The 20,391-nt window shown below is 42.7% G+C and overlaps 1 protein-coding gene across 1 annotated transcript in view; it reads left to right on the forward strand.

Annotated features, from left to right (window-relative positions):
* The first annotated feature begins 1,927 nt into the window (after positions 1 to 1,927).
* The window catches only part of LOC117521909 (tensin-3-like), a 101,747-nt gene continuing 83,283 nt past the window's right edge, over positions 1,928 to 20,391 (forward strand). The window contains exon 1 of the mRNA XM_034183274.1: positions 1,928 to 2,197. The gene's annotated coding sequence lies outside the window, so the exon portion shown is untranslated. The remainder of the gene's footprint in view (positions 2,198 to 20,391) is intronic.

Genomic DNA, 20,391 nt, shown 5'->3' on the forward strand with positions numbered 1-20,391 from the left:
CCAGACGCGCATGACCGGATACAAACAAAATCATTACCGTAATGTAATGTAATGGGGTCCCTGATAGGTAACTTACATATCAGGGACTGGCAGACCAGTCTAGAAGTTATGGTAATGCGCGAGACTCAGAAAAACAAGCATCCGGCTTTTTGTGAGGATCATTTGATGATGTTTAAGAAAAACAAAAGTAAAATAAATTTTCAACAGAAAACCCTGAATATCCGTAAGACTTTATTTGTACATCCGTATGACTCTGAAACTCAGAAAAATCCATATAATTTACGGACAATCCGTATAGGTTGACATGTATGAGATTCTCAAAGTTATTGATAGTATGTTCCAGGTATTTGCAATCTTAAGGGTTTCAATCACGTTCGAACTTCTTTAAATGGGGTATTCATAGTGACTACAATTTTTTGGGACTACATATATTTATTATCTGGAAATCCTCCCCATAATTAAACTGAGTTCATCCAATGAGTCATTTGTTTGTGTGATACACTCAAAAAACTGAATCACTGGGTTGGATTCCATCTAATAAATATATATAGCCCCAACTCAATTAAATTACATTATCTTGCATGGATATGTTTTATTTGAGTTGGGGCTACATATATTTATTAGATGGAAATCCTGAACATAATTGAATTGAATTCATCCAAAGAGCCATTTTTTGAGTGTTGTGTGCAAACCCCGTGAATGACCACCAGGCAACAGGCAACCATTGTTTGTTTCCATGTTTCCATTGTTGGGCCACAATGGAAACAAGCGCTTTATGCTTTTTTGTGTTACCCTGTATATTTATGTAGCCATGTTTATTTAATACATTTTATAGAGGGTTTTCAATCACGTGACTGATTTGCTGCAGGACAGGTGCCGTCTCCATTCTGGATTACAAGCAGGCTGACGTGTGATAGAAAATTGGAGAGAATGTCTGGTTATTACGATGCTTTAAATCCTCGAGATAAAGCTATTTATTGTGATAGATGTGTAGCAGTTGGTTCAGTGGATCCGTATCTTATACCAGATAGTGAATTTAGTGGTGATGTAACGAACTGGCCGACAGTGTCACACTGCGACATTGTGAACTAGGAAGCTGCCGACCAGGTCAGCCTCGGCGGCCTCCTGCAGAGCATCACAGCGGAGCTCTGAAAGCGGAGGTCATCTTGAAGTCCTGAGCGATTTCTCTCACCAGGCGCTAGAAGGGCAGCTTATGGATCAGCAGCTCGGTGCTCGAGGACCACAATGTAAATAAGCATCCATATTGGAAGCATTCTTGTGTTATCCTCGGCAGTATTTTTATGTATTCTTATATAATTTAATGGCTGAATAAAATAGTGGATTTCTGTTAGCGGCAGATCTCTCTCAGCGCCACGGTGCCGTGAGGCTTCTTCACACCGACGTTGAAGCTTCTGCAATTGTTCGCCAAATGTATGTAGCGTATCACAGCGGCCACCACGTGGTAATCCAGAATGGCCACGGGACACAAAATGACATGACAGATATGTCACATGAAAACCCTCTATACTGTATTGTCTTACATATGTTTACATTTTATACGAATAAAAAATCAATCAATCAGCATAAAAAAATTCCATTCTGGGTATTGCAACCCCCCTCAGCTCCCCCTTCTAAATCCGCCACTGTTCCGCCACGAGCTACTAGCAAACAGTTTGCTAGTAGGTCGCTAAAAGCTAGATTTTTCTGTGTGCCGAGATTAATCTGTGTTTCTAAATCTTGTGGATGTAAACATCAAACTTCTTAGTTTTCTTCGGGTTTTTTTGTGTGTGTGTGTGTGTGTGTGTGTTGATGTGAAACGAAGACTGCGCGGCAACAAGTTGCCAAGGCGACGCGTCGCCGTCGTTTATTTACCCATAATCCTCTTCTTTGCGTCGACTCAGATGGAGAGACGGAGGGAGGAGGAGGATTGTCCTGTGCCAGGACTTGTGGCGGCTGGAGGAAGTGTGCTGGGGGGCCGAGCAGCGAGTTCAGGAACCGAGCGAGGAGACCTTCTTCCATTTTCTCGGCGGTGGCGGCTGAAATTTTCCCGGCGCAGCTGCGTCTCGAGCGGTGGTTCCAGAGACAAACTTCCAGCGGATAAAAATGAGTCTGTGCGGCTTCTCCTCCACCAGCAGCGCCGACTAGAAAACACAAGAATCTAAAGGGGCTCTTTTTTTTCCCCTTTCAGTTTGAAAAGGTAAGAACTTTTCCCGTAGTCAGTGAGTCTGTAGCAGAGTTGTCTTTTTTCCCCCGCTCCACCTCCTTACATCCACTTTGTAACGCTTTAATCAAACTGTAATTCAGGCCACTGTTCTTTCTCTGTATTTTGGCTCCGAGTCCTCAAACCAGCAGGATTTTGAAGGGACTCATTCAAACTAAGCAAACATTGATCCTGTTTTCTTCTCCTTTTATGAATATGAGTATTATTGAAAGTGCAGATTCCCAAATCTGAACTAAAACTTTTCCTGGCGTCTTTTTTTTTTAAAGCTTTTTAAAGGTTTTCTTAAATGCATTGTGTTTTGCATTGGCTGTAATTTTGTATTGCTTGTTGTTGTGGCATGTGGAGACCTTTATAATGTCAAACATATGGAGTTGAATAGAAGTGCTGTGTGTCCAGTAAAATTACACGAGTTCCAAAAATCAACTTTTCTTCTTTCTTTTTGGGTTCTTTTTTGACCAGTTGGTTTCTTCTGATGGTCGATCGTAAATGACGAAGATAATTTTTTTTAATTTGAGTTACAGCTGCTTGCGGTATTTCTAGCCTCAGGGCTTCAATTCTCAGCCAACCATTGTTGTTGACATTCACTGTAAACCCAAATAAGTTGGCAGAACGCAAAACAGTTGAGGTACCTGATTGCCTCAATGTTTTTAAGTTTATGTACTCAAAAATAATAAGTGATCATAGCTTAATATGACAAATTCTTGTTACATCTCTTCTGATTGCAGCTAAAGTAAAATGGTTGATTAAATTAACTCTTTTATATAACGCCTAAATAAATCGTTGTCATTTGATTGGTGGTTTGTATGTCACATGATATTGATCGTTCGTCCCATTTGCCATTATGTTCCATTTGTCATGCAATTTTGGTTCCATTTACCATGCAATTTTGGTTCCATCCATATGTTTTGTACCATTTCACCCCACTACCACCTTAACATAAAACACAGGGACTTGCGCTTAGTTTAAAAACAAACATGGTAGGATTTGTTTTGGTGACAGACGATGATTTGAATGAGCTAGAGTCTGTGGTGGAGGTGTCAGAGAGGAGGATGTTGAGGAAACTGCTCAGCATCCGGGACAGCACCTCCCACCCCCTGCATGCCATACTGACGTCCTATCAGAGCACCTTTAGCCACAGACTGAGACCACCAAGGTGCACCACAGGAGGGCTTTCCTACCTGTGGTGATCAGACTGTGTAATTCCTCCCCCTCTTCAGGATGAATACATAATGAGCAGAGTTATTCAGTTACTCAGACTTATGTGCATTATTGTCCAACATCTTGCACAAATATCTTTTAAAAAAAATTGTTCGCTGTGTACTATCACTGTTTCGGTTCTCTGGCAAAATAATTTCCTTCGGGATAAATAAAGTTGATCCTGTTCTTATAGACGGTGCTCTTTCTTTTAACACAAAAAAACTCCCAAAAACAAATCCAGTAAGCCTTTTTGAGACATCTGGAGCTCAACAAATTTCTGTTGTGATTTTTTTGCTGGACTGAGGAAAGCAGACGGCAGTCTATACACTAAGAAGTCAATGCACAGCATCAGGTACGGACTGCATCGTCATTTTAAACCTGTGAGAGATGTTGGATTGGATTGCTATTTAAAGTTCGTGTAGGACTTTTTGGAACCTCTTGACCTCAAGGGACCAGTGACACACACCAAAATGTAAGTCCCTTTTCTCTTGTTTATAACTTAATAAAATATCAAATGACAAGTATCTATTTTAGGAATTATATAAAACAAATAATGAATGTTTTTTTTAATTTGTGCAATGGTAAGAATATTTCATGAGGTGAAAGATGAAATGTTCCATTCAGTGAGGCATTGTATATCTATACCTGTTTCAACTTAGAGCCTTCAAGTTATTAGGAGAAGTCGGGAATTCCCGAAAGTGACACAGTCCTCATGTGACACTGGCTGACAGCAGAATGGCAAAGTGCACCATTGTTGTTAGCATTTGAACCATAACATTGTCAACAATTCTTGTAATCGATGAAATTATGTCTGTTTCAACTCATGTAATGTGTTAGATGTTAAGGGCTTCTACTACTCGGCAACTCTGTGGCCGCACAATTGCTTCGACACGGTCGTGAACCATCAGAAATTCTCCATCGGGGTTAACACATTCGTGGGTGTCGTAATGTAATTTGCCACCAGAACAGTAGGGGGCACAATGTTTTTCTCAAAGACTGGCCTACTATCCCATGATGCCTGTGGTTGTGAAAGTTGTTGATTGTGATACCGCAAATGTGAGATTCTAGATGTAGTTAGCTGAGCAATCACAGGTCGTGGGGCCTCCGTCAGATCAACATGTAGTTACAATTTTTGGGTGGTGCATATCAGGCTACAGAGAGGGGTTCGAAGGGGCTTGCAACAATGCTGATGACTCTGCATCGCTAAGGAGTTGTGAAAACAGAGTAGCAAAAATTGGGCTTTAGACTCTCACCAAGCGGAAGTGCGATAAAGTATGGGAAACTCGTACTGATCTCTACAAAATTCCAGTGTAGAAATGAAGCTGTGACCTGACAAGTTGATGGAATTTGGAATTCGGACAAATGTGCACATATTTGATCTCGAGTCCAATTTAATATAGATGAATGGTGATGAGAAATTACATAAACTGGTAGGCCTACAGGTTTGTAATGAATTTTTTTGTTTCTTTTGAAAATGCATTTGGCTCTGTATGCTGAAAGCAGACATATTGCAAAATGAATTTAACGATGTGAAACTAACATTTGTGATTAAAAACACACTTTCGATGTTTATTGAAGTGAATACTACAAGCATGTGCTCTGTCATCACCGGCTAGTTCCCAATGTTTTTCCGTGACTTGGGTCTCTCCTACTGATCACTCTTTCCTAACCACTGATTTCTCCTCGCGAAATCCTTTGGAAATCTGTGAAGCTTCAGTAAATAATGCTCTCCTTCCCCCATTGTCTGTTTTGATGTTGATCACTAAACCTTATTATAGCGGTTGCAAGTAAGCTGTGTTGACAGCCGGCCAAGCTACTTTAGGAGCGGGAAATCCCCAAATGTGACATTGCATTGAATTCTCTTGTAGAACTTAACTTTAAATATAAAAAAAACCCCTTAATATTAAAATGACCATTGTTATAGATACAGTACTGTATACAAACTTCTGATTCAGATGGAAAAAGTGCTATATAAATGCAGTCCTTTTACTGTAGTGATAGCCACTTCTTATTTAAATAGTACTCAAGGTGGTAGAGCAAGTAGCTCAAATCATTTTGTCAAAACTCACAATGAACATATCACAACGCAATGTATCATGATGCAATGGTGCATACATGCAAAATTCTAGAGGGAGTTCCTTCTTTCCTTGATCATTCCAGCAAAGATGCACTGAACAAAAGTTATTGTCAGTTGTAGTTTGCTTTGCTGACAGTTTCCTAAGCGTTGGCAGTCTTAGGATAGCCAAATTCCAAGTGTTAGTGTTAAAATGTGAATCCATGTAGAGAGAAACACAAGCCAGAAGTCTTCCAATGATTTCATGTGCATGCTTAATAGTTCTGCAGCACCACGACAAACCACTGAGTGGAATAGCAACTGGCCTACGAATATGTAGACCTGGGTTTGATTCCTGGTCATGCTACCTGTCTGTGTCATTGGGAAAGGCACTGCATTGTCCCAATCCACTCAGCTACAAATGGGTATTTGCCTTGGTTTGGGAAGTAAGTAACAACTGAAGCAAACATTTCAGAATTATGTATGTTGTTTGAAGAAGACATACACAAGTTTTTGTAGACAATTCTACCGGCTACAGGATTGGTACAGCACCCTTTGATGCAGAAGCACGAGTAGTGTTCTCCATGTGTACCTGCTACAACCAGAGCTGATTTGTCCAGTTTGGTGTTTTCTAGCTGTTTATTGGCTGAGCACAATTGGCAGTTGGTTTAGTAGGGAATGACATGCAGGCAGGTTATCTTTAGGAACAGGGTTAGTGACACTTGGTATAAGCAATGGGTCATTCCATATGAAATCAGTCTATTTAAAAAATCTCCCCCGTTCATGGTCAAATATTAAATCATTCAGGATAATTATTTTTGCATCAAAAAGATGTCATCAGGGGATACTTTCAGAACTACATTCCTTTTATTGCAACAGGGGCTAGGTATGTCAGGTAGGGGATTTGGAAAATGGATTTTTGGTTAAAAAAAAAAGAATGAGTTGTTTTTGTAAATCGAAAACTGTATAATCAATAAAACTTTTATTAGGTTTTAAAAACCCATTGCCTATTTATTAGGCAAAAAAAAAAAAACCTTGAGAAAAAAAATCATGGCGTTATATACTTCTAGAGATATGGCCCTTCAAAATTGGGAAGAAAATAGGCATCTGTGCCCAAAAAGTGCCACGCCCCCTTTTTGACACTTCTGTTTGGAAACCTATTTGGAGTATGAACTGAACATTTTGGAATTTTTATATTGGGTCTGTAAGCTCCAAAATGTGTGAAAATGAAGTAAATCTGAGATCCATTCTTGGGAGCCATTTGTTGATTTCTTATGGGGTAATCCCCATACACAGCATGGTGGCTTAGTGGTTAGCAATGTTGCATCATAGGGAAACGGGATTGCTTCCCAATTGGTCCTTTCTGTGTGGAGTTCACGTGGGTCCCCTTGGGTGCTCCGGCATCCTCCCACTTCTAAGGACATGCAGGTTAGGTGAACTGGAATCTTAATTGACTGTAAGTGTGAATGTGTTTGTCTGTGTATATGTGGCCCTGTGTTAGACTGGTCACATGTCCAGGGTGTACCATGCCTTTTGCCCAGTAACTCCCAGATTAAGGGTTAGTCTTAGTCAAACATTTTCACATTACGGGAAAAAAAGCATAGCAGTATTAGTTTGTAGAACAGGTTGTTGACAAACCAGAAGATCCCTGGCTCAATACCTGCCTATTTCCTTCTGTGCTTTTGCAACATCCTTCATTTGTTTTTAAGCATGTTACATTTTTGATTGAATAAAATTGAGCCTTTATTGTCATTGTACATGTATACACCAAATTTGTCCTCTGCATTTAACCCATCCTAATTACAGTTAGACACAGTCCAACCACTAGGAGCAATAGGCTGCCACAGTCCGGCACCTGGGGACCAAGTCCAGATATAGAGACGCTGCCTTGGTCAGGGGCAGAGAAAGGAGCAGACCCTAAATAAGCATGTGTTTGATTGTGGGAGGAAACCGGAGTGCTTGGAGGAAACCCACGTAGACATGGGAAAAACATGCAAACTCCACACAGAAAGGACAGGAAGCAATCCCGCGACCTAACCACTGATCCACCGTGCCACCCCTTATTTAAGTTGACAAACTTAAATAACAGCTTATTTAAGTTGATAAACGAATCAAGTCGATTTAACATAAAATTTTGGGTTTACAGTGTACAAGTGTCCTTACTTGTCTCTCAGGGTTCAGTTTTTGGCCCATTCTTATTTTCCCTGTATGTAGCACCATTGGGGTAGATCATTTGTGGATTTGCGCTGAACTTTCGTTGTTATGCAGACAATTTGCTTTCTATTTTTGGACCACCAAAATTGAGAAACCTCTTTCATTGGTTGCATTGATTCAGTGCAGTGAGACTCTTAGGAATCTTAGAATAGAATAGAACAAATCCTTATTGTCCACCAAGGTGGAAAATTGTTCTTGGCTCACCAACAAAAAGGACACAGCTACCTATAAAAACAAGACAGGACATATAAACAGAGATACATTGTACATCAAACACTAAAAACAATGAAATATGATCTAGTCAGTCACTTTGTGGAGTTGTGAATATTGGCGTCATTTGGAAAGAAGGACTTAAAAAAAGTTTATTCTCGACGATTCTCTCACATTTAGTGTAGAGTAGCACTTTTTATTAACTAGCAGTAGATGGTTTGTGAAGCACTTTCTTCATGTTAAAGTTAGGGGTCGACCAGTTGTCTGCGCCAATAATCGGCTGACACTAACCGATTATCAGAACCAGTAAATATATATGATTATTATTACGTCATCGCATCTACAGCCTTCTTGACCTGGATATCCTTCCCTGCCTTTCTGCGCTTTGGGTCCAAAATCAGACACACCTGCATTCACACCCTTCCATGCACCTTTCTATCAAGCAACATAAGCCGTACAGGTTGTTGGTAACATTGAGAAGGCAAAACTCTTTTAACATTTTAATTACAGGCCAAGCAGGACAGAAGAACATTTTTGAACTGGCAATTACATTGTAGCTTTTGTTGCTATTTTAAAGGTCAGAGTTGTGTGAACAATATCTGGCCTTCATGGCAAACTAAAGCATGTGTTTTTCCTCGTCCTTCTTCTCCGATAACAGGCAGCAGTTAGAACAAGCTGGCACGTATGAGGATCCAGATGATGTAGTTTGGACAGGTGGGTTGGCAAAGGGTTGGCGTTGTGTACAGTAAGCAGAGCACATGGGTTTAAACCCTCAAAAGAACAGCGTGAGGCATTTTGCTTTGTCACAGCAGTGCCACTTGGCTAACATATGTAAGCCATTATCCAAAGAGAAGTAGACCTGGAGCAGGAGGAAGAATTAAAGCAATAAAGGAGCAAGAAAGGCATGGACGTTTTAGAAAGAAGGGGAAGAAAAACTCAAATGGGGAGTGTAATTCATTTTGGGACGCATTCCACTATGACCTTGGGATAGAAAATGGTAATTAGGGAGTACTTTATAGAAGCTTTAAGAGATTTGCTCAGAGCCAGGGCTGTCATTTTTATTCCTGTCAAAATATCTCATGAAAACGAGGGACAAATACACGTTAGAGTTCCAGAGTTACTAAATAAACGAGCTAAAAATACCCACTCCACCGTACGTGGCTTTTCTCAATAGATTTCATGGTTTTGTTTATTTCAGTTCGTCAGTGTTGAATGGGTGTCAAAGCCACAGTGTAAACACAGAGAGCCCCTGACAGGAAAAGGCCAGAACAAACTGTGGCCTTGCCTCTTGCCAGACCTTTTAATCAGACCTTTATGTCACTGTGGACATGGCATTCTGCAGATTGAGGCATACTGCTTTGCCAAATTTGAATTCAAGGCACTTTGGAACCATGAGGCTGGTATTAAAAGTTATTCTATGAGCATACTAAATGACAACTGGAGTCTAGCTCAGTATGCAGAAGTGTAATGGAAGGGTGCAAGTTGCAGTAATGTGCTACCTGACCAGAGAAAGAAATTTAATAGGAAAAAAGTGTGGCCCAAATTCGATAAAATAGCAAATGGCTCTTTTAAAATGTTGCAGTTCTTTCCGGCAGCCCTCCTACAGCAAGCCAGACTGCTTGAAGCGTTTATGGCCCCTTAGGTGTTACTTGAGTTTTAAGACAACTAGTTCAGGAGATTATTAATCTGTCCAGAAATGCCTCGGGTGACACAGCTGTACTTGATATACAGCTGCATCTAACATGGGTACAAAACAGTTTGAGAGAATTCTTGCACGCTACATTAAAGGGACTATTTTGTGCAAGATTGTCTTTAATTGCCTTTTGCAGTAAAATTAGTTTGGAATGTCATTTGTAAAACTCCCTCAGTGTTAAAGTCCCATAATTTTGTGCTTGTGTATGTCATACCTCCCCTACTATAAACAAAGTTTAGACCATAAATAAATTATTTGATATGGTTAGAAGATAACAACCATAGGAAAAAGGGTGAGGAAAGCAACAGCTCCTTTCCGTATATAGTGACAGATAGAGAAAGTGTTTGTTTCTTTGAGACTTATTAAAGGATGCATTGATAAAGTAGCCACAGGGATCAAAAACCGGTTCCACTTGATAATCGGTTCCAAATATTTCAGTGCATTGGAATTATATAGATGCCATTAGTTCCTCTTATCAATTTCTAACAGTTTACATTAGAAATACTTGTCATATGCAACTCTTTGGCATAAACACTGCTTCCGGCAACCAGTAAAACAGTGGCATCAGTGCAGAAAACATCTGTAGGATTTCATTTTTCCATACGGGGAGGTGATGCTCTAGTGGTTAAGCAGTGTGCTCGGGTCCGGAGGATCCTCAGTTAAAATCCCCAGCTGACCGGATAAGCGCAAAGGGCCCTCGGGCAAAATCCTTAATCCCCAAGTTACGCCCGGTGTGTTGTGAGCGCCTTGCATGGCAACACCCTGATATCAGTGTGTGAATGGGTGAATACGAGGCATCATTGTAAAGTAAATGATGCTGTATAAGTGCTGTAAAAAAGTGCTGTATAAATGCATCCCATTTGTTACACCAAGAATTGATTAGGGAATGTTGTCTAGTTTCACACTAAAGAAGCCAACCATCCACTGGTATGCCACCTTTGCAGGTACTCATTAGAAGGAACATAAATACTGCCAGTCATTGTTTGCAGCTGAAATGGATTTTTGCAATTCATTTGACTGCTTTTCTGGCTGCTCGCTGTGTTCTGGCTCCAACTCTGTTCAATGCTTGTGTGGTCTGGGTGGCAGGTAGCGTTGTGAAGAACAGCAATGTAAGTGCCCAAGGATCCTCCAAAGAGAGCTTGTACCACATACATCCAGCTGTCACCTTAGATCCTGATTGAACATCCAAAAATCACAACTAAACAGTAGGACAGGAAGCACCAGGATCTGAAAAGACTTGGTCCTTTTCCTTCCTGCAAAGGTGCCAGGTATCACCAGACAACTCTGTCCAATGACTTTATGCCTCTATAAGCTCTTTCCAGGCTTTTCCTGTCCTCAAAGACAATGTACCCATTCATGGACTCATTCAGTTATTACAAGTTATCATGAAATGGAGGCTTCTGCTCTGACATGTTGGCTTATGTATCTATTCCTTGATCAGTTATACCATAATAATGTTAATTAACATTTTTATTTCTTTATTAGCACAAGATGTCTCTTGCCTTTTTTTAAACTCTTGATACTGGTCAGGGTTGTAGGGACAGCCAGTTTATTTCCCTGCCTGCAATGGTGACAGAAAGGCAATAAATTCAGTCATCGAGTGGGCAAACAGCTCATGCTCCATCTCAGTGGGAAATCCTCCATTGCTTTGAAGATCGCCCATAATCCTTTGCCTTTATTACCCATTACAGTTATAATGTTTTGACAACTGGTGGCATAGTTTGCCTACTTAGCAGGATTTGATATAGGTAGACCTGATATAGACCTAATATAGGTATTTAATTATTTTACACGTGGCTAAAAAGGCATTTATAAATGTCAGAAATACATGATTTTTTTTTTTTTTTTGGCTTGCAGAGTTTTGACCTCCCAGAATTAATGCCTCAAAATTTGGATTCAGAGAGTTTTATGGTTCGGAGAGTTTTAAGATATGAATGTTTGCTGGAAGGATTATGGAAGGACGAAATGGAGTGGAGTTCTGAACCAGACTGTTTAATAAAATATTGGAAAGTGGGAGGATGCCTGAGGAGTGGAGAAGACGTCTCCTGGTTCTGATTTTTAAGAACAAGGCTGATGTGTACAGTTGTGGTAACTACAGAGGCATAAAGGTGACCAGCCACCGAATGAAGTGATGGGAAAGAGTAGCAGAAGCTAGACGTGGAAAACAGTTGAAGATTTGTGAGCAGCAATATGGTTTCATGCTGAGAAAGAGCACTACAGATGCAATGTTTCCTCTGAGAGTGCTGATGGAAAAGTATAGGGAAGGCCAGAAGGAGCTGCATTGTGTGTTTGTGAACTTAGAGAAAGCTTATGACAGGGTGCCAAGAGAAGAGTTGTGGTATTGTATGAGGAACTCTGGAGTGGCAGAGAACTATGTCAGAGTGGTACAGGATATGTACAAGGACAGCAGTGAGATGCGGGGTAGGAATGACAGATGCATTCAAGATGAAGGTGGGATTATATCAAGGATGAGCTCTGAGTCATTTCTTGTTTGCAGTGGTGATGGACAGGTTGACGGACGAGATCAGACAGGAGTCTCCAGGGACTGATGTTTGCTGATGACATTGTGATCTTTGAGTGTAGAGAGTGGGTTGAGACTAAACTGGAGATGTGGAGATACACTCTGGAGAGAAGGGGAATGAAAGTCAGTAGGAGCAAGACTGAGTACATGTGTGTGAATGAGAGGGAGCCCAGTGGAACAGTGCAGTTACAAGGAGAAGAGGTGGTGAAGGTAGATGAGTTTAAATACTTGGGGTCAACTATCCAAAGTAAGGGAGAGTGTGGTAGAGAGGTGGAGGAGAGGGTGGAGTGGGGGGAGAAAGATGGCAGGAGTGATTTGTGACCGAAGAATATCCGCAAGAGTGAAGGGGAAAGTTTACAAGACAGTAGTGAGACCAGCACGTTGTACAGCTTAGAGATGGTGGCACTATCAAAAAGACAGGAGGCAGAGCTGAAGATGTTGCGATTCTCTTTGGGAGTGACAAGGATGGACAGGATTAGGAATGAACATGTCAGAGGGAATTGTGGGGTACATTTGTGATGTTATCAAATCATCAGTGTAAAATAATCAATTAGCATTGCGAAAATCATTTATTCATTAAAAATACTGAAACCATTCCCTATAGCTTCAGATATGTGAGCATGTTCTGGCATTGGTGTGTTGTATTGTTATTTGCATGCAGTCCTCTCGATGGTATAGGCTCCAGAAAAATGACATTTCACTGGATAAACATCCAGTTAAAAATACTAGTTACAATTAACATTTTTTTTTGTCGTATTTTTATTCAACTTTAAAAAGCCTGGTTATAAGATGGTTGTATGCTGTGGTTGGCACTGGCTTTAGAAGCTTTCCTTGCATTCAATTTAATGCGCTTGTCTGTTTTCTGCTCTCACACGACAAAGGCGCTTTCTTTATCCTGTTATTTCTCTCCTCCCATTTAGTGCAAATATGCAAAAACAATCTGCACGGCGACCGCACTGATGTTGCAAATGGAAATTACACTCAAGGAGCCTCTGGACATGTAGCAACCAGCACAGTCGCACACAAACCTTCACGTAAATGGATTCAGCTATTTTGGCTCAACTCCCATGGTTTTGTGAGAGACTGTGACGGGCAAAGTTTTTGCCTCCATGGCGGAGTAAGAAAAATGAAAACAACCGTGAGGTCACAATCCACATGATGAGAGCAGGGTTTAACTCCTAGAGGCGAACTAACTCTGATCTCTGCGCGGTGGAATGGTTCAGTATCTGTGTTATTACATGATGCAGTGTCCTTTCATCTTGTGGTTCACCTGTTCGTACAAAATGGATGATTCCAAACAGTGCAGGCCAGGTGGTGGGTGTGGCTTTTTCATCCCGGAGCTTTGATATAGCTTCCAGCTCTGACATTGTTGCAGTTTAAAAAAAAATGAAAAAAATTATTAATGGAATATTTGCTTTTAATTTCAGTGTTGTTCAGGGTAAGTGAAGGAAAGGTATTTGGAATTGGTCCCAGGTGATGGTCATGCGTGTGTAAACATGGCTGACAGCACTCATGCAGTCCTAGTCAAGCTCTTACCTGCAGGGGTTGAGCTTGGGGAGCCAGACACACCCTAATCCCCCAACATCCTGACCTTAGTCAACCTGTTGTAGCTTGTTCACAGCAGACCTGACAGCCCGTTTTCTCCAGTCACCCTGCCTCCCCTCACTCTTCCACCAGACTTGCTCTCACAGTGCCATGGGTGGGCTTGGGATTTGAGATGCTTGGCACCGCTTATTCTGGCTTTGTGAGCTAATACCGTGCCTCGAACCAGGAACAAAAGCAGTCAGTGCAAATTAAAGACCAATTATCTTTAGTGCGTGCTGGGGCAAGTCGCCGATGTTAGCGTGAATGACGAGTGGGAGAAGCAAGAGGTCTTGCTTGCGGGAGGTGTTTGGTTACTGAAAGACTGCAAAACATCATTCATGTAAAACTGACCTATTGTAAGACCTCCTGGTTCTTCAGAACATTTATTTGGCTTGATCTAAAGGATAATCTGCTGCAAACATTTCTTTAAGACAGGTCTTTCAACACATGACAGCAGCAACAATAATCTTCCAGTATAGTTCGTTTGCACCTCTGGGTCACGTAGAGGTTAAGTGTTGATTAGACCTCCCAGGCTCTAGTTAGCACAGTATTTTGACACTTTCAAAGCATTGCTTATGTGGAAACAGCAGAACTGTCACTCACGGTTATTTTCAGTAACAGTAAAACTGTTTGCTATTCTGCTTTTTCCATTCCTGCAGTCCAGTAATGTCCAGTCAGCTGTTCATAAAACACAAATATTCACTTTACATTAAGTAGATTTGAGAAGCGGTTAATTTAAAACTAAACTAACTGTTAATAAATGTATTATCTTCCTGTCAAACAATAATCCAGTCAGTACTATCAGACACAGCAGTGTACTCAGTGATGGACCCAGTGTGTTTTTTTTTGTTTCTTCAGTATATTTAAAAAGTAGGATGAGAAGGAAGCAGAAAATGCCAGGTTGATGAAACATGAATTGAATGTTTTATGTGTTGGCTCCAGCTTCAGTACAGGCTGTGCAAAAGAAGAAGAAGAAGAAGAAGAAGAAAAACCTAAATCAGTGTTCTGGAGCACCACTTCTTATAATAAGTCCATTCAAATAAGAGAACACAGAACATCAGTGTGCAAAAGGCATGAAGTCATCTTCAGTAAGTGGAAAAAAAAATTGAAAGCAAAAATTGAGCAAACCTGAGCCAAAATGTAATTTCAGAATATCAGACACTGAAGTAATTCTGGCATTCTGATATTGTGACTCTAAAGTCAGAGTAACTACAAATGACTACAACTCTACCTGTATTTATAAAATCTGTTTGTGCTCATTAGTGGAGCAACAATAAAGCGTGAAACCGAAAAAGTAAAGTCTGTAACATTGACTATTAATTGTATCATCATGTTCACATGTTTGTTTTTCATGTGGTTATGCAAAATGCAATGTATAATTTTCAAACGGAATGTTCAGGATGTGGAAACTGTAGGTGCTTAAGCCAGTTGTTGAGCACTAGGAGGCTGAGGTGGTAGCCAACCCAGGGGGTATCTCGTTAATGGCACGTGGGCAATTCTCTATGGTAACAGAATTACAATCACAACAAATTTTTAATGGTAAGATAAAATATGATTAGATTATGCTGTCATTGTAATTCTGTTACCATAGAATTGCCCCTGTATGTACACATCCTAATTTTGCTGATAACTTAAGGAAGAAGAAAACAATCGAAAAATTATCACAAAACATTTTATTTAAACATTTAAATTACCATGTTCAACTTAACCCTGTTCAGAAGATAAAAGGAAAAAACAACAGCAGTTAAACTAAGTGCTAATTGACTTGAAGTTCTATATTTATGTAGTCAATGACTATAATATTACTTGCTGGAGAAGCCAAAATATCCATCCATCCATCCATCCATCCATTTTCTTCCGCTTTATCCGGAGTCGGGTTGCGGGGGCAGCAGCTCAAGCAAAGACCTCCCGATCCACACACACCTCCCCCAGCTCCTCCGGCGGAACCCCAAGGCGTTCCCAAGCCAGCCGAGAGACGTAGTCCCTCCAGCGTGTCCTGGGTCTTCCCCGGGTCTCCTCCCAATGAGACGCGCCCGGATCACCTCTCCAGCGAGGCATCCAGGGGGCATCCAGAAAAGATGCCCGAGCCACCTCAACTGGCTCCTTTCGACGTGGAGGAGCAGCGGCTGAACTCCGAGCTCCTCCCGAGTGACCGAGATTCTCACCCTATCTCTAAGGGAGCGCCCAGACACCCTACGGAGGAAACTCATCTCGACCGCTTGTACTCGCGATCTCGTTCTTTCGGTCATGAGCCAAATCTCATGACCATAGGTGAGGATGGGAACGTAGATCGATCGGTAAATCAAGAGCTTTGCCCCCCTACTCAGCTCTCTCTTCACCACGACGGTCCGATACAGCGACCGCATCACTGCAGATGCTGCACCGATCCGTCTGTCGATCTCACGCTCCATCCGTCCCTCACTCGTGAACAAGACCCTGAGATACTTAAACTCCTCCACTTGAGGCAAGGACACTCCACCGACCTGAAGAGGGCGAAGCACCTTTTTCCGGTCGAGAACCATGGCCTCGGATTTGGAGGTGCTGATTTTCATCCCGGACGTTTCACACTCGGTTGCAAACCGCCCAAATGCACGCTGAAGGTCCTGATTTGATGAAGCCAACAGAACCACATTGTCCACAAACAGCAGAGACAAGATTCTGTGGTTCCCGAACCAGACCCCCTCTACACCCTGACTGCCCCTAGAAATTCTGTCCATAAAGATAATGAACAGAACCTGTGACAAAGGGCAGCCCTGGCGGAGGCCAACGTGCACTGGAAACAGGTTTGACTTATTACCGGCAATGCGAACCAAGCTCCTGCTGCGGTCGTACAGGGACCGGATAGCCCTTAGCAAAGGACCCCGGACCCTGTACACCCCCCACAGGGTGCCCCAAGGGACACCGTCGAACGCTTTCTCCAGATCCACAAAGCACATGTGGACTGGTTGGGCGAACTCCCATGAACCTTCGAGCACCCGATGGAGCGTGTAGAGCTGGTCCAGTGTGCCGCGACCAGGACGAAAACCACACTGCTCCTCCTGAATCCGAGGTTCGACCATCTGTTGAATTCTCCTCTCCAGTACTCTGGAATAGACCTTACCGGGGAGGCTGAGGAGTGTGATTCCTCTGTATTTGGAACACACCCTCCGGTCCCCCTTCTTAAACAGAGGGACCACCACCCTGCCAATCCAGAGGCACTGTCCACGACCGCCAGGCAATGTTGCAGAGGCGTGTCAGCCAAGACAGTCCCACAACATCCAGAGATGTGCTCAGGACAGATTTCATCCACCCCAGGAGCCTTGCCACCAAGGAGCTTTCTAACCACCTTGGTGACTTCGGCCTGGGTAATGGATGAGTCTGCCTCTGAGTCCCCAGTCTCTGCTTCATCTTCGGAAGACGCGACGATGGGATTGAGGAGATCCTCGAAATATTCCTTCCACCGCCCGACAACATCCATAGTCAGGGTCAACAGCTCCCCACCTGCACCGTAGACAGTGCTGGTGGTGAGCTGCTCCCGCCTCCTGAGGTGTCAGACGGTTTGCCAGAATTTCTTCGAGGCCGACCGATAGTCCTCCTCTATGGCCTCCCCGAACTCCTCGCAGACCTGAGTTTTTGCCTCTGTGACCGCATGGGCTGCGGCACGCTTGGCCTGCCGGTACCTGTTAGCTGCCTCCGGGGTCCCACCTACCAACAAAGACAAGTAGGACTCCTTCTTCAGCTTGACGGCATCCCTTACTTCCAGCGTCCACCACCATGTTCGGGAATTGCCGCCGCGACAGGCACCAGAGACCTTGTGACCACAGCTACGAGCGGCCGCATCGACAATGGAGGTGGAGAACATGGTCCACTCGGACTCCATGTCTCCAACCTCCCCCGGGATCTGGGAAAAGGGAGTTGAAGGCCTCGCTGACAGAGGGTTCCCAGCAGACCCTCACGATATTTTTGGGCCTGCCAGGTCTGACTGGCTTCCTCCCCTCCCAGCGGATCCAACTCACCACCAGGTGGTGATTGGTCGACAGCTCAACCCCTCTCTTCACTCGAGTGTCCGAGACACGTGGCCGACGATCAGATGATATGACTACAAAGTCGATCATTGACCTCCGGCTCAGGGTGTCCTGGTGCCACGTGCACTTATGGACACCCTTGTGCTCGAACATGGTGTTTGTGATGGACAAACTGAGACTAGCACAGAAGTCTAACAACTGAACACCACTCGGGTTCAGATCGGGGAGGCCGTGCTTCCCGATCACCCCCGTCCAGGTCTCACTGTTGCCACCCACGTGGGCGTTGAAATCCCCCAGGAGAACAATGGAGTCCCCAGTTGGAGCACTATCTATTACCCCTCCCAGGGACTCCAAGAATGTCGGGTACTCTGCACTGCCACTCGGCCCATAGGCCGAGACAACAGTGAGAGACCTGTCCCCGACCCGAAGGCGTAGGGACGCGACCCTCTCATTCACCGGAGTGAACTCCAACACACGGCGACTGAGCTGGGGAGCAATAAGCAATGCGACCCCAGCTCTCCGCCTCTCCCCATGGGCAACGCCCGAAAAGTGGAGCGTCCAGCCCCTCTCCAGGAGTTGGGTACCAGAGCCCAAGCTGTGCGTGGAGGTGAGCCCGACTATCTCTCGTCGGTATCTCTCAACCTCCCGCACAAGCTCTGGCTCCTTCCCCCCAGCGAGGTGACATTCTATGTCCCAACAGCCAGGGGCTGTGAGCGCGGACTGGGCTGCTGGGCCACCCGCCCTCGACCGCCACCCAATCCTCTCTGCACCCGACCCCCATGGCCCCCTCTGCAGGTTGTGAACCCACAGAAGGGGAAGCCAAAATAAATTACTTTTAATCACAATATTATAGCATAGCACTACAGATTCACTGGCCAGTAGATGTCAGTATGAAGATGAGCTGATCCCTTTGACACATGAAAAACAAAATTTAATTTTGACCTATCTAAACCACTGTGACTTTTTTCTTTGACTAGGTTTTATTTTTATTAACAATGAAAACATTGCATCATTGTTGCTTGCTGTGTGCTAGCAAGGCAATACCAAATGCTGCTTCGTGACCCAGTGGGGCTCACTGAATACAAGCTTTAGACATTTTTTGAAAATAAAAGTCGGTGTTTGTGTCACGAGATGTGTATTGATTTGGTTGAGAACCCGTATATATCGTATATCTTAAGGGATTTCACATATCAGCACTCTGGGTATGTAAAATGTGTGTGTTTTTTTTATATTTATTATTTTTTTCTTTCGATGGAGCAGTGGCATTAAATTGAAACATTTTATTCCCAATGTTCCGATTTATTTATGTATTTTTTTTGTGCTACACTGATAAATTCCGCTAACCACATCAGCTGACAGCACAATCTTATCGAGACTTTCTACCAACACATCTGCTGATCCAATAAGTGTGCTCTCGCACCTGCAGTATTGTTTAAGCTGCAAAACAGCAAAAATGTTACTCAGCAAGGAATTATGAATTATTTAGGCCTGATCGAGCAAACATCAATAAAATATTTTTACATCATATTTGTCTCTCCAGGAAAAAATACCCGCTGGATATTATTCCAGTTTTTTTGTTTTGTATAAGCATTTTGTTTTCTACCTTCACAAGAAAATATGAGGTGAATGTACCATGGTTTGAACTGTAAAATGATTCTGAAACTGTCATTCGTACCAAATTATGGGGGAAATGTCCTGTTGCAACTGTCAATGTAAAATTTAGTTGTAAGCTCTGTGCAGAATTTGAGTGAGTCGCTGGCCAAAACATCACTGACATCATTTCAGCTCTCATTTCTAGAAATCTGGCCAGTTTTCTTAAATCCTCCAAACCGTGACTATCCAGGGTTGGGACCAGGAAGCAGAGTTGTAGTCTTACACACCTCTCTGCAGCTTCTCTCCCCCTGCCATCCCCTCATTACCCCATCCCTGTAGAGACGGTGCCTGCTCCCAGACCACCAATAACCAGTAAAAATCTATTTAAGCATAAAAATTCAAAAAGAAAAAATAATATAGCACCTTCAACTGCACGACAGACTAAAACAGTTAAATGTGGTCTATTAAACATTAGGTCTCTCTCTTCTAAGTCCCTGTTAGTAAATGATATAATAATTGATCAACATATTGATTTATTCTGCCTTACAGAAACCTGGTTACAGCAGGATGAATATGTTAGTTTAAATGAGTCAACACCCCCGAGTCACACTAACTGCCAGAACGCTCGTAGCACGGGCCGAGGCGGAGGATTAGCAGCAATCTTCCATTCCAGTTTATTAATTAATCCAAAACCCAGACAGAGCTTTAATTCATTTGAAAGCTTGACTCTTAGTCTTGTCCATCCAAATTGGAAGTCCCAAATACCAGTTTTATTTGTTATTATCTATTGTCCACCTGGTCGTTCCTGTGAGTTTCTCTGTGAATTTTCAGACCTTTTGTCTGACTTAGTGCTTAGCTCAGATAAGATAATTGTAGTGGGCGATTTTAACATCCACACAGATGCTGAGAATGACAGCCTCAACACTGCATTTAATCTATTATTAGACTCAATTGGCTTTGCTCAAAATGTAAATGAGTCCACCCACCACTTTAATCATATCTTAGATCTTGTTCTGACTTATGGTATGGAAATTGAAGACTTAACAGTATTCCCTGAAAACTCCCTTCTGTCTGATCATTTCTTAATAACATTTACATTTA

This window comes from Thalassophryne amazonica, chromosome 12, assembly GCF_902500255.1.
Source record: "Thalassophryne amazonica chromosome 12, fThaAma1.1, whole genome shotgun sequence".
In the NCBI taxonomy this organism is placed as follows: domain Eukaryota; kingdom Metazoa; phylum Chordata; class Actinopteri; order Batrachoidiformes; family Batrachoididae; genus Thalassophryne; species Thalassophryne amazonica.